Source organism: Anser anser (genome assembly GCF_964211835.1).
Source record: "Anser anser genome assembly, chromosome: 9".
Classification (NCBI taxonomy): Eukaryota; Metazoa; Chordata; class Aves; order Anseriformes; family Anatidae; genus Anser; species Anser anser.
The window spans coordinates 2,607,303-2,621,190 of NC_139729.1; the positions used below are offsets into that span (position 1 = coordinate 2,607,303).

The 13,888-nt window shown below is 36.8% G+C and overlaps 1 protein-coding gene across 8 annotated transcripts in view; it reads left to right on the top strand.

Moving 5' to 3' along the window:
* LOC310903822 (uncharacterized protein) overlaps positions 1–13,888 on the top strand; it is a 255,975-nt gene that overhangs the window by 194,630 nt on the left and 47,457 nt on the right. For all 8 annotated transcript variants that reach the window (XR_014587839.1, XR_014587840.1, XR_014587841.1 and 5 more), the window contains one exon: positions 12,288–12,443. The gene's annotated coding sequence lies outside the window, so the exon portion shown is untranslated. The remainder of the gene's footprint in view (positions 1–12,287; positions 12,444–13,888) is intronic.

Consider the following 13,888-nt stretch of genomic DNA (forward strand, 5'->3'; position numbering starts at 1 on the left):
AATCTGCTAGATTTAATCTGACTTCAGTGAAATATTATGATATTGCATACCAATAGCCTAATTATCCAAAGTGAGGAAAGAAGGCTTTCCTTTTATTGGTTTTCAATTTGCATCTCTTTATTATCACTCCTTGTCCTTGTGTTACAAAACAAGGAGAACAGACGCACTAGATCTATATTCTCTAAACCAGCCACAGTTTCACATACATTTATCATGTTCCAGGGGAAGCTGTGCTATTGTTTCATACAATGCAGTAGTACCACAGTACTTCAAACAGCTCTGTGAAATGCAGTTCCTTCTATTCCTGCTGTTATCATTTCCTAGGACATTAGAAAAGTTCCCAAGCCCCAAAGGTTGGATTAAGATCTTCACTTCTTCAACAGCTGAGGTCAGTGGCTCCTGTCATTTGGTCTGCACTTCTTCCCACTCACTCTAAGACAGGTTCCGAATAGAATCCCTCATCCTAACAAGCAAGCAGGTCTTCGAGGCAGCTGTTTCTGCTGTTGTGCCCCTAATGAGTGAGCCCTAAAGAAGGTAATTTCTTTTCCCTTAATCCATTATGTAGCATCAAGACCTGAATTCAAAACTTTCTGTGATTTAAAAGGGTCTTCCCTTAGTGCTAGGGGTTTTTTTGTATGTTTTTTGTTTTGGTTTGGTTTGGTTTGGTTTTGAGCAAACTGTGCACCTGATACTACTCAGACCCTAATTACTGTAAATCAGACACTTAATTTTTTTTACAAGAAACCCTTTTGTGTTATTAAAATACAGAAATGTCTAACTGTCTAAATTCCATATAAAGGGGGAGGGAAAGGAAGGAACCACACATAACTTGAGTTACTCGAGCATAAGGTATTTTTATTCAATTGAGCCCTTTAGTTCAGATTAGGATCATAGCTTCTTTTGAACATACAAGTTACTTTGAGTTCTTAGTTCAGTGTTGAAAAACTAATACTTCTAGACATCTCTGACAAGTTCAAATAAAAAGCCATTAGGATCTTCTGAATTTAAATCTTACTGGAAAGTTGAATTTACAAAAATGCCTATCGACAGTGTATTTGAATCTTTACAGGAAGAAGTAATACAAGTTAAAGCAGCACAGGACGAGTCATCTTTGTATTTTGGATCTTAAGTCTAGGAGACAAAGACCTGTATATGACAGCAAACAATTTTGTAGAGGATTCTGAGGAAACAGGGGAAAGATTTTGCTCATGATGAAGTGGCATGAGCATTTTTTCTCATATCACTGTGTAGCAAGAGGCAGTTGTGCCAGTGTCAGATTTACAGTCTTTTGGAAGACTGGTTTATTTATCTGTACGTATATGACATGGGAAATATAATGTATTTATGTATGATTTAATAATAATATAATAATAAATTACATAGTTCTTATGCTTTAAATCCACTGGTTTTACAAAGAAGGCCAGTGTTTTAACAGATGGATAACTCGGAACTGACCAGGAAGAAAGAAAAAAAAAAAGCCTCTAAAACTAATACATTTCAAGGAGGCTGTAATCATTTCCTTCTCTGTGACTTACAGCAACATACTGAAAGTTAATAAAGATAAATGTAACATTTACAGGGTAATAAGAGATTGTGGAAGGAAATAAACAAACCTAGGATATAGTGCATCTAAGTAAACACAAAGGTTGTAAAACCTTCAAACTCAAATATCAAGAGCACTGCAAATTAATGCCGCACACAATAGACCCTTTGGAAGCTAACTTAATCCACCCCCATGTATCTACATGAGGGCCATGCATAACAATGCATGAGCTGGATTTCCATTAGAGTTTCCTCTGCAGGCTGTCAGTTGTTTGAAGAAATAACAATTTCCTAGGCATGAAAGCTTTTTCAGAATGTTCCCACTGATGTGTAATAAAAGTGACTTTACTTTTTTTCTATCCCCCTCTCCCTCGGCCCCACCCCCTGAGATGTGACTTTGGCGGGGAAGAGGATGGACTTAGACCCTCGGCCCCCTACCAGTTTACCTTGCCTGGATTATCAGTGCAGGTGTTAAAATAATTGAAGGTGTGGTAGGAGATACAACCCCTAATAGCTTTTCCTATATGGAGATTGCCTAGGTAGAGAATGCCAGAGTACCTGAAGAATAGGCATGTGAGTACCTTATTAACATAGCACCATTCAGCGGCAGCTGCATATCTGGAAAAAAAAAACCTTTAAAGAGCCTATTCATCTATGTTAATGGGCCCATTGCACAGTACATTGTGTGGGAAATTAAGTCTCTGGCTGTGAACTTCCTGTGCTGTGCAAGCTGCCTTGACTCTTTTTTATTGCTTCAGTGTTATTATCTCCTCCTGGAAATAAAAACAATCATGTTCTCACATTTGAGAAGCCAAAACATTCCCAGATAACAAACTGGTTGAAAGTTTCTTTTGTTTCCCTTATTAAGTGAAAAAATATGTTTTGAAATTAAAGTAAACCCTAAATTAACATCAAAGCCCATCAAATTAGCTGAGCTGTCATACGCATGACAATGTTGGGTTTTCTTTTTTTTCCTCTCCTCTAAAATACACAATTTAAATTGGTTTCCTATTTGTTGTTCCTTCCTTGGAATTAATTTTTGCCACAAAATATGGTAATTTATTCAAATGAGACATGATTTTTGAATGTTTAACTGACAAAAGAACTGCTTTCCTGCTGAAAGACTGAGGTAGAAAATAACATATTTTTAATACATTTTCCCAAAATATAGCACCTCTTCATTTTAGCTCTGAGTGGATTGATTCTTTAAAAGTAGATCTGGAAAAGTATACCAAGAAAAGGAAATCTTGCTTATTCAGGTATTTTCAAGCTCTATCATCAATTTGAGAGTAATATATGATATTGTACATCCCAAAACACCTTTCACCAAAAATGAATTATCATCAAATATTTAAACAATTTTTCCTTCCTTTATGATCCAAATGCTGCATCATCGTCATCATCATCATCATTAGCATCATTATCTTCATCATGCTGATAAAAGAAAGGACTAATGATCAATACTAACTGATTACAACTCAATTAAGGAGCAGTTTTTTCAGATGTTCCTTTTTTTTTTTTTTTTTAATCTTACCTGTTCCACTCCTTCCGCATTTTCAAGTTAACTTAATATGTTCAACTATTTAACATGTTTAATGAGCATACTAGAATATAACTGGAATCATCATTGAATGTGCTATATTCCTTCTGTGGTGCACACTCAACTTCCCTTGGACAACACTAAAATATAAAGAGCTGTCAAAAAAAAAAATCAGAACTCTTGCTGTTAGAAAATGAGAGTTCTTGATGTAAATTGCAATAGAATTTAGTTCTTCAGATAAAACATCCATTTAGAAGCTCTGTAAAGATGTCTAGGAAAAGCTGAAGTAAAGCTGGCTCACTCCAAACTAGTTAACAAAAAGTAGAGATAGTTGAAGGAAGGCAATATGGAGCAAGCCTGGTAATACTAACCATCATTTTATCCAGTCTGTTTGCACAGATTTTCCTTGCACCCATCCTACCATCCTATTATTTTTCTTCAAAATGTTATCTGTGGAGTCTCTGGGACAAGGATGTTTAGTTCACAGAGTACTTTGCTCTGTTTTCTATGCTTGATGGTTCTTGACAGTATTATCATAATGCAAATTATTATTGTTGCTGGTAGAAACTGCACTAAGTGCTCTTTGGGCGTCAGCAAGTCCAACAAGTGATGATATAGTAATATCAGAGAGGAAATCAGTATTTCATATTAGTTAATGATTTAATTATGGAAATCCTTCCCTTAATGACATTTGTTAACTAAAGTCACTATAAATTGTATTCTGCTTGGCTCATCTTTCAGTGGCACTCTGAATTACACCTTCCTGACATTTAGATATTGGAATATTAAACAGATTTCTCGTTGCAGTCCAGTCCAGCACTTCGTTCACAACACAAGCCATCTGGGAATATGTATCCATCAATGCTCTGGGAGGCACTGTTGAGAGTTTGCATATTTTAAAAAGTCAGAGAAAATTAGAACTGCAGGAAGACCAACACATGGCACTCTCATTACACCAGTAGATTTGGCATCAGTGTTATTACTGCTTTTTTTTTTTTTTTTCCCCCCCCAGTGGTATTTTGTACTGTATTTATTTTGCTTTGGTTTACATTATCTATTTTTTTTAATGACTTTTTTTTTTTTTTAAATGTCTGGCATTTTGCAGGTTTTATACTATGCTGTTGAGAGTTTAAAAATATACAGTGAAGTTCCAGGCTAGCCATTCCCATTTAGTCACTTTTTCACAGCAATATCATTTTTATATAGCGAGTGTGCTGTTGGCATTTCAGGAATCACAGAGAGGCCAGCAATTTGGGTGCAAGCAAAATTTTTTCAAGCAGTTGCTGTAAAGATAATTCAGATTAATGGGCCATTTACAGTCTTGCTAACTTACTAACTGGCTATGTGCTCTAGGTAATCAGGGTGACATTACTGCCGGCACAAAAATGACATCTCGTCATCAGAAATTTTCTTCATTGGCACAGAAAATGCCAGGCATATCACCTCTGACTGTGTGGCCACCACATCTATTAACCTTATTGATTTGGAGTCATGCTGTGCCACACTGGAAAACTACTCCCTGCTGAAAGACTCAAGTGGATCAATCCTGAACCATGAACAAAAACTCAATAACAAAATGTAGTAGGCACCTTTCTCCGTTAAGTATTCCTCAAAGTAAATCACACTAGGGAACATCATCATAAGGAACTTCCCTTGGGATTCTGTGATCTCCCAGAGAAAAACAGCAAACCTGAGGGAAAAGATGTTTATATTGCCAAACATATTTTATATCAGTGTACTCAAATGTTTTACTGTAATTATATTTTTATTTTATACTGTAACTCATTTCCCCTTTCTAAACCTTAGAATTCTAACTTACCATTTGTTTTTAATGATGATCATCCCTGGTATGTCACCTATTGACAGATTACTCTGGAAAAGAAAGTTTTCTCTCCTTTATCAACCCTTCAGAATTTTCATGTATTTATCAGAATTTATTTTTGAGGTCCTCATTGTGATGGGGCTTGAAAATGAAACAAGGCATCTAACTCCTTTCAGCCTCATACAGTTAACAAAGAAGGCAACAAAAGGAGTTCCAGAGCTTCATATTTCCTGACAAAAGATAGAGGACTGCAGCAAGCCTCATTCATATTTAAATGTTTGTGGCTTTGGAATTAAAAGTCCATCTTTCATGTTATCCTTTCCGTTCCTTACTTTTTTTTTGATGGTGGTGGTGGTGGTGTTTGCCAGCAATGAAAACTATGTCGCAAACATTAGTGTGACTCTTCAGTTTGTAGAACTGTTTTTTGAAAGTACTCCCTGTTACAGACAACTGAGGCTTTTTTTTCCTTCTTCTTTTAATAACCGTTGAACATCAATATAGTTTTTAATTGTCTTGGAAAACTCATTTAGGACAAGAAAAGTGTGGGTACAACCAGTCTGTGCACATGTGAGTAATTACTGATTATAGCTGAGTAAGTTTTATTCAAGCCGTTGGGACCCCTCTCAGGAAAAATTACTCACATGAGTAAGGGGCACAGGACAGGACAGGAACATTTCTGTTGCTCAGTACTGTGACAACAGTGTTTTTGCCCAAGGGTCTGATTGGAAAACTTGACAAAATCTATGGGCATAAGGTTTAATTTTGCATTGGTTTTAGTGTTAATGAATAGAACAAAGTTCATTAAAAATACTCCTTGCACTATGTTCAGCCATGCTTAACATCTGTATATTTATATGTATTAAATATTTTAAATTTTTTCAAAGAAAATTCTGGATTATGAAAAAAAGGAGAAGCAAATGAAATGACATTAGAAAATATTATCAGTTGCTTGAAAAAAATGATTTCTCAAAGCTGCATAAAAGTCTGGAAAATATTATTTTTATTCCTTAGGAAATAACCCTGGGCTTCTAATTAATGTCATGAAATTAAGACCATTTATCTGAAAAACTGAAAAAAGATCTATATATGCTCCAAAGTTCAGTGTTTGTCCCTGAGCTCTAACATGGGATATAGTGTGTGAAAGTCTAACATGGGATACACCATATATCATCTCTATTTAGAGCCCCTAGGCAGGAAGTATAGATAAAAAAAATAATCAAAATTACTGTTTTTCTTTACTGAAAGCTCTCCAAGGAATTCATTGGAATGAGTTCTGTCTGCCCATCTAATTGATAATTATTTAATTAGCAATTTATAATGATAATGGGATTTTACCCCCCACCAGTCCATCTTGTCTGTAAGAAAAATATAAGTAGACAACCTTATGTATTACTTTACCACTTTTGGCAGTTGGCACAAGATATTGTGGGCCAGCGTTGTGATTCCCCACAGTTAAACCATAAAAGCAGTGTATTCATATATTACCTTTGCCCACAGTGTTTCCTTTTCTCATTACTGTGGGTGACTGGCATTCTCACAATGTGTGTGGGTGCACAGGCTTGTTGTGTCACCATGGACAGTTCTAAGAGCAGCTTCATTAGTTCTTTTTACAACAAAAGCTAGGTTTTTTTCCCTGCCTTCTCTTTCTTTCTCTTAGTTGGCATGCGGGTTGAATTTTTCTTGGACCCCCTGCTTGACTTTTTTTTTTAGAGCTCCTTTTGAACAGTACAGCAGTGTGAACACTAGGAATTGTAACTGATAGACTGTTTGCAGGAGAACTCATGAAAGTTCTCTTTGTTCACTTCACATCAACCAGGTTTATGCAGACCCTCCCCCACCTCAGCCAAACAGGGAAAAGGAAATCCACTTTTAATTATACATTGATAGGAATCACTATATAGTGAAATTGCATCAAGTGGAGAATGCCCACTTTATACTCTTTTATCTAAGAATCCAAAAGAAGCATTGCCGTAAAAAAAATGGACATGCAAGCGTAGCCTCCCCAGTATAGCCAGGCCTGATTAATTTAAATCAGTTTGCCAACTCCACTTCCAATCCTGGTAAAAATTTTCGGCAGTATCTTTGCACTATAAGAGCCTCAGTAAACAGTAAACAGTATACAGTAAACAGCCTCAAACCAGATAAGACACTCACTGAAATTCATTGTTTCCTCAAGGTTATCTGCAGAAGTGCATAGTGTCGACTGATTTTCTAAAAAGACCAGGATGTTTCCTCTTTTTTTTGTTTGTTTGTTTGTTTGGTACATTGGTTCGTTGATTGGTTGGTTGGTTTATTTATTTACCAGAGGAAAGAGTTCTTATGAATTTCTATTTTGAACATCTTCTGAATCCAAATTTGTGAAATTGCATGAGTCAGTCCATCAAGGCTTTGCTCTACTAAAACGGGAACAGAACGACTTCCCAGATGCTCGGTTTCAAAGAATTAATAAGGAAATCAGGAGATATTTAACAGATAAACACTAATTCTTTTTTTTTTTTTTTTTTTTTGGCAAATCTAAAAAACACACCTTGTGATACACCACATGAGGCAATTTGAAAAGGTTCATTAGTTCCCAGGGAAAGAAAAGAAGGAATCTTAAAATGCAAGGTACCAGTCAGAGACTAGGACTGAATCTGAAATTATTCAGAATAGGCAGCAGTTCACCTTCCAACAAAATGAGCTTTCGCTGTGGCCAAGAAATAAATGACACAGAAGGAAATTATTAAGGCCAAAGCAACTGTGGCAGGAGTACATGTTCTTTTAGATCTGGGCAGGCTGAGCCATGCAAAGGAGCCTCAAGAAATGGTCTTCATGTGAACAACTGATGCACAGCAGGAGTTGCCTGAAAGTGGTACCTCTCTGCCTGCTGCGAGGGAATCATCTGGGGAGAAAAAGATGGGAATGAAACTGGCTTGGGAAAAGGATAAAGGAAGGGTAGGGGAGGAAGGAGGGCAATCTGGGAATAAGAGAGAGAGGATAGAGATACGTTTAAAAGTAAACCTTAGGTTTGATTGTTCTGGTCTGCTTCTTTTATATGTCTATACTGGAGGTTATTTAAGAGAATCCTCAAAGATCAGTCTAAGGTTTGCTGCTGAGAATAAAGCTACAGAGATGGATAATGTTTCTACAACAAAAGACTTTAAAAAGAAAAAGTAGGAACATTTCCTTGTAATGACTGCATTGTCTGGATTCTCTATAGGTCTCCTAGCATTAGACCAGGGCAGCTTCTTGCCTTCAGTGAAGTTACTCATTCATTTACTCCCTCATTCAGGTGAGAATCAGGACTTTCTTCTTTAAAGTTCAGAAAGATGTAGTTCAGCAAGTTTCCTTCTGTGGAGAACTTAGGAGCACTGTTTGAGAGAAAAGCCCTTGAGGCTGACATGCTTTAGTTGGAGTTCTGCTGAGCTGAATTTGCACATTAAGTACTGTACCTTGCTCTTGCCTGCTAAAGCGTCCCTTGTTTAAGACTACCTATATGTGTAACTAACAGAGAGTGGGATACAGCCTCAGGATTTATGCTGTGTCACCTGTGAACAGACCCTTTGGGCTGCTTGTGGAGCTAAGAATAGCTGGGTTGTGGATATGCAAGCCATGCCATTGTTTCTCTGAGGATGAAACATACACTCCTGTAGCAGTGATTGGGAAGGCAGCCTCGTAACACTTGAAAATTCACCAAGCCATGCTTCCCACAGCTGGATTTTTCTAATTGAAGCTTACTTTGGACCCCGGTCTAATGTAAAGCAGATTCAACATATGTAAGATATAAAACCATAGGTTCTTCAGTAATCATAGGTCTCTCTGCAAGAGCATTCTATTCCAAATAATGAAATATTATTATTAATAGCAAGGGGACAGATTTGTACTGATCACTCACATTGATGAAATATTGCCCAAGTGCATGATTCTCACAAAGGTAAGGATGTGTAATTGCACTTTAGATTGATAAATAAAACTAATGATTAAATGCTCACTTTATGACTATAGGATCGCAAGCGGATGTCCTGAAAACAATCACTTTGGTCTTTATTGGCAGTTTTCAGGCAAACGTCTCCAGGTTTGTGGACATATATATATGTGAGAACAGAATTTTTCCACTTGTTTCTGTATGCTGCTTGGTTGCATATAGCCAAGAAGGCTGACATCTACTAATGAAAGAGCCTTTGACAATGACGTGTCTTTTCTCAGGAATCTGAATAGCTGTCACAGGAACCCTGTTTTTATTCTCACTGTATATTTTACTTTTCTCCTCAGTTCAGCTATACTCATTTCATTAAGTTGGGTCAGTAAGGTCAGAAAGCCTTATAATTATCTCCCAGGACCAAAGCTCTAGCTGAACTTTTAGTTCAGAATTAAACAGAAGTTCTAGTTCGGAACTGTATCTTTGCTGGGACCTAGTGGGGTTACCCTTCATTTTACTTCAACATTATGAGGACTAATTCTTCTGTGCTTGTGTATACTTTGTATACCTGCCAAGTCCTCTCCATCCATTCCTTCAGGTAATCACAGAAGTGACTGATTAAAAATGATCAGACTCTGTAAGCTTTCAGCAGCACACTTGAAATTCCAGTTTTCTTTCATGGTGAACAGTTTTTCTTTCATTTTTGACTTTTTGGAGGAACTGATTCCAAAGATTTTATTCACAGTGGTTAACAGGTGAGAACTGGTGTTTGCTAGCATAAGTGTCGTGCTGGGTAGCCCTTTGTTCACTTCCTGCTGCTTCCCTGCTCTATTATGGCAAAACGTACTTTAATAGAAGTTTTTTTTAATGGTTTGTACAGTGTATATTTTTAAAGCATATTATGAAATAAAAGTGAATACCTATCAGAACAATGTGTTCCTATGAACCTCTAACAATTGGGCAGGTCCCTTGATTTCAATGGACATACTCCAGAACAAGGGACTTGTACCACCTGAACAGGATTGCTAGAATTTGGCCCTCAACAGATGCAGTTTTGTTTCCACCAGCATGTGCCAATTAAAATGATTCTGCTGTAATAAAATATCAGGAGACAGAAAAGGAACCACAGTGAACTGAGGCAATACTGAAGAGTTAAGCGTCTTTTCAGCTAACACAGATCCCCTGCTCCATTGGTGATCAACGGTAATAATGACATCCACTTTCCAAGGTAGTGCTGGGTTTCTGAGGGCTGATTCTGATGCCAGTGGCTGGTGTGAGTTGTTGAGGAATTTTCAAAGACCGTGTTGGATGGGCGGCAGGAAGATCTGAAGCCACTGGAGATGTGGAGCAGAAATAATAGGAGGAGTGATAAGAATGACACCATTTCCAGAATGTCTGAATTAAGAAGGAAGGCAGGAGAGGCTGAGCTGTGTTGAAATATTTTGTCTGCTCAGTACAGAGTAATTGTACAGCATTTTGGCTACTAGTGCCTTGAAAATGAAAATGGACAACGGAAAAATTTATTTCTGTGATTGATAATGAAAATTGTTTTAGATGGGGAAGAAAAAAAAACTTTCCTCTGATAAATATTTTCCAATTTGTCTTTGAACAGCAATATATAACTGCTGAATCAAGTCTCCAAACCTTTACACCTGTTTCATGCGTTTGTGATCTGACTCAACTCATGGATGTTTCTCCAGATTTCCATAATTAAAGTGCAGACCGAAACCTTTGCTCATACTTAAATAAATGTCTTATGTAAGAAAACTTACAGAAAATAGCGTCTGAACAATTTGGACACCCCCCCCCCCCCCCCGGCCCCTCTAAAGTCCATTATGTATGCAGAAAGAGAAATATGGTCCTGCACCCCTCCCCACATACAAACTCAAACTTGAATGTGTAGAATCATTTTGCCTGGAAACAGACATTTTGACATAAAGCATTTTCTCAAAAATAGTCATATGATTGTTTTCAAATAGTTAGAAGAAAAATCAACATTTTGAAAGTTGATGCAAAGTAACTTGTGTCCTCCAGATAGCTCTATTCATGTAGTCTTTAGCTGTCAGAAGCAGAACTGTAGTTCAGCAATTACCTGCATTACATTCACATCTTACTTTCTCTGTTAAATCATGCACACACATTTTCAATTTATTAGCACTGGATAAGTGGCCTACTATGTCTAGAAGCCTTGTAATGTGTAAATTACTCTAGCCAATTCTAAGAAGGGATATGTGTCCATGAAAGTGAATTACTCACAGATCACAAAAGAAACCACCTTTTCAAAACTATTTCAGATGGGCTAATTATCTGCAAAATGTAGGATTGGTTTTGTGCTGCTGAAATTTGTTAATATACCCAAACATGCTTTTGGCATTTTTGTATGCACAGCAGGAAAATTAGTATGGAACTGGAACTTGTTTTTAATAAAACTTGAAAGCACAGCTTAAGGTCTTTGCTGAACTATAAACGTTACTGAACAATAAATATGTGGTTGTAGGCCTCACAAGCCTACATACTATCTTAGGGTGAGAACATATGGAAAAGACACATGAAAAAGCAATTGCAGAAAAAAATGGGTTTAGGGTATTGATACTATTAATTAGAGGTGAATAATGCTGATTTGAAAACATGACGCTTCAGAAATGGCAAAGCAAAGCAATCACTAGCATGTCTGGATTTCATATTACCTGTCCAAGCAATTTTCTTTCTCCTTCTATAAGTGCACACTATTGTTCATTTCAATGAGATATTAGACAGACACTAGACACTCTATTCTCCCTTCTTCAGACAATTGGGATTTAAATATCCATTCAATTCAGAAAATGATACGTCTGTCATGAAACTCCTTTTTAACTCTGTCTACAGTTGCATGCTCATGGCTGATATATAATTAATAGGCTTTTTACATCCTTCTAAAGAGCAGAATTTTTTTAATTATGTTTTTAATTCGTGATACAGACATCGGATGACTAGCACTGAATATATGTAAAAATGATAGTGCTACATGAAAAAGAAAAAAGATCTTTCACAGAGGATTATATCAAAAACAATAAGGCTGGTGACATACTGAAAATTATCATTTACTTTTGTCTTATAGTAAGACTGAGTAGGTTTATCAATAAAAATGTCTCCTGTTTATCCACATATCTGTTTCGATTTAATTTTTCTTGAATTAAATCCAATATCAATACAAGGCGTATGCTGGGAGTGGTTTGTAAAGAAGAAAGATCTATCTGGAAGGTTGTGACCTGAATGTTGTACTGGAGAGGTGTGCTAAACCTTTTTGATGTTCTGTTCATCTTCTTTGTCTGTAAAAGGGGTACAGCAGAGTCTGTTGAATGTCCTGAAAGGAATTCCTGGATGTTGCTCAATGTTGAAAGTATAAATGTAACATCTAAGTAACATAAGGTCAAAGCAGGAAAGATAAATTGAAGTTTTAAGTTAGTATTTAGCAGTAAGGATATCAGGATATTCTTCTCTTCCAGGTGTGAATATAAGAAGCTATTTTGAACTGAAGAGTCTAAAGAAAAGATTTTGGAACAAATTGGATGAAATCAACAGGACCTAATTGTGAGGGTCGGATGATATTTTTCCAGATAGAATTCAGACCTGAAATTGCTGAAGTTTAGCTTTGGTAACAGGTAGGTTAGTAAGTATGAATACAGTCTCTATGAGAACAAATACAGTTTTATTTGAGCTCAGAGAACAATGTGACTTACGACTGTGTGATCAAGATGCTATATCTGGGTTTTCAAGAAGCCATATGAAGGTTCCCTCACTCAAAAGATCTTTAAGTAACTAAGTTCTTAAGAGGTTAGAGAAAATGGCTTGAATATGTTCTGAATAAAAATAAGAAACAGCAGGCAGGAATAAAATAACTATTTTCATAACAAAGAAAGTTTGCTAATGGAATCGCAGAGGATTTGTACAGTCTGTATATGCATAAACAATTGTTATAAAGGATGGGGGATTATTCAGATAATGCCACTGTTACCAGGTGATACGAAAGTTATTAAGGTTGATAGATCTACTAATGTCTATCAAGGCCTGAAGTAGGATTTCCTATCTGACTGGATGACAAAATGGTATGCGACATTCAGGGTATGTTCCAGTTGCTTGCAAATAGATATCTAGAGTAATTTTAGAGTCCCTAGGGTGCCTGACATATCCACATGAGAGTAGCAGAAGTAAAACACAGGCTTGACTCCGCTGTGACATCAGATGCCTGTTTGGGAAATTGAATTCCATCTTTGGTGCCCAGTAATGTGTCCTAATACTTATGGAGAAAAAATACACTTCATCCTATGCAAAAATGGCTTCCAAAATGTTCAAGTGAAAGGTCTTGGAGTCAATATTGATGATTCTCTGAAAACATCAGTAGTGGTCAAATTTACAAATTAACTGTTAAGCATTATGAGCAAGAAACAGGAAAAAAAAATCAAAAGGACTCTGCTCCTGCATAAACCTTCTGTAACACCACAATGTTGTGAATACAGTGTTTGGTATTGATCATCCCATCTCCAAAAAGACACAGGAGAGCTGGGAAAGGATTTCAAGGAAGACAGGAAGAATGAAACTGTTTTTGAATGAGTTTAGGTAGATTAGGACTCTTTACCTTGCAAAAGACATGTCAGAAGAGAGATAAGACAAAACTATGAAACCACACGAATGATATCAGAATGTGAACAGGGAATCATCACTATTTCTCACAGTACAAGATTCAGGGCTCCCAAACCACATGAGCATTTTATGTATAAAATTGAGAAAATGCTCTCAGTTGTGGACTTCACTTCTCCAGGAAGATGTGAGGGCTTAAAGTACAGATAGGTTGAAAAGACAATAAGGCAGAGTCATGAAATTTTGGTCCATTGGTGGTTCTTAAACCAGATGACCTGGAGGCAACACTGATTTTACTAAGTTCCTAAGTCAGTAATATCCAGAGTGCAGGAGGAGAAACTGGGGAAAAAAACACTTTGTGCATGCCACCGTCTCTGCTTTTCTCTAGCTAATCACCAGTGCTGGAGCCAAGAAACAGCTATGGAAAATTTGGTCTAGCCAGCGTGACTGATTCTGTGTTTTTATAATG